This window comes from Procambarus clarkii, chromosome 83, assembly GCF_040958095.1.
Source record: "Procambarus clarkii isolate CNS0578487 chromosome 83, FALCON_Pclarkii_2.0, whole genome shotgun sequence".
Classification (NCBI taxonomy): domain Eukaryota; kingdom Metazoa; phylum Arthropoda; class Malacostraca; order Decapoda; family Cambaridae; genus Procambarus; species Procambarus clarkii.
This window is the reverse complement of record NC_091232.1, coordinates 23,656,411-23,657,890: the sequence shown is the minus strand read 5'-3', so window position 1 is coordinate 23,657,890 and position 1,480 is coordinate 23,656,411.

Genomic DNA, 1,480 nt, shown 5'->3' with positions numbered 1-1,480 from the left:
TTTCTCAAAAGTGGGTGGTCCTTCGATTTATTTAAATATAATAATCAAATAATTGAAATATGAGTTCAAGCCCCAGAAATTCAACAAAACTTGGAGCACAAGATAAATCTACTAAACATATATCCTTGGACATGAACAAGAAAGTTCAGTCATGCAAGCAGAAATCAAAGCCACAGAACTCATCTTGCACAAAGTGGAATCAGAGTAATGTTGGCACATATTCAATATCACCCACAGTAAATAGCACCGTAGGAAAATAAATTCCCTAAGGCAGCTAAAACAATAGGAGCTACAAGCGCTCCAAAATGTTTATTGTGTCAGGGATCACATACTGTATATATCTGCACTGCTTATGCAGATTGTGCCAGTAAAATCAATCATCTGAAATATCTGAACAGGTGCATTCATTGTTTACGAGAGCACAAGTCATGTGAGTGTAACTGTCAACTGCAGACTTGCCATAATTGTTATTGTTAGTAAAGTGTTGATATCACCACAGCACTCTGTGGTGATATCAACACTCATTCTAAATCACAAACAACTCATAATCAACCTGCATCTCAGGCAAAGTCAGAGGAGGATAATTCCTCATCAGCTGTACAAACTTTAAGGTACAGAGGGATGTTAATGCCTTAGTAGCAAAAACAATTACTACTGCAACACTACCTACAGCACAGCTGCACCTAATCAATCAAGGTGCAAGTTGATTGAATAGAGTATTCAAACAAGAGGCATGTTTGATCAGGGCTCACCAAGAACCTTTATCAACAAAAAGGCAGCTAAAGATTTATGACTTAAACCTTTAAATGAAGTATCTATAAGTATAAAAAGGTTATTTGTCCCATTCAGGTCTTCAAACATATCAAGAAGTAAAGCTTAAAGTTTGTCTAGTATTCTGCCCTGAAGGGGGTTGGGGATTTTGATATTTTAATATTTTTATCAAAATTTTGATATTTTGACACTGCTTAAACCTCGAAAAGAGTGCGCTGGTTGTTGCACCAGACTGTTACTTGCATGCAGGCAGACAGCGTCCCCAACTACTCCAATGGAACAACAACCGACCTCGGCACCCACTCTCCCCCGCTACCGTCGGTCGACCAGCAATGGACACTAGAGTGCTTGCATTTACCTAGGAGATCACCCTGTATGCTTCTTGATCTTGGAGAGGGGTGGCACATCACATGTTTAGGGTGAAGCCCCACAACACTGGCCTCGTTGTCTTGTGCACACACCCTACTCGAGCCGCCATGACTCCCCACGCTCTCCTTGTTTAGAGGATCTCCTAAATCCCCCTTTCGTGAATTAGTATCTTCTGTCTAGCCTCTCTCTCTCTCTTCTCGCTCTCTCTCTCTCTCTCTCTCTCTCTCTCTCTCTCTCACTCTCTCTCTCCTCTCTCTCTCTCTCTCCTCTCTCTCTCTCTCTCTCTCTCTCTCTCTCTCTCTATCTCTCTTCTCTCTCTCCTCTCTCTCTCCTCTCTCTC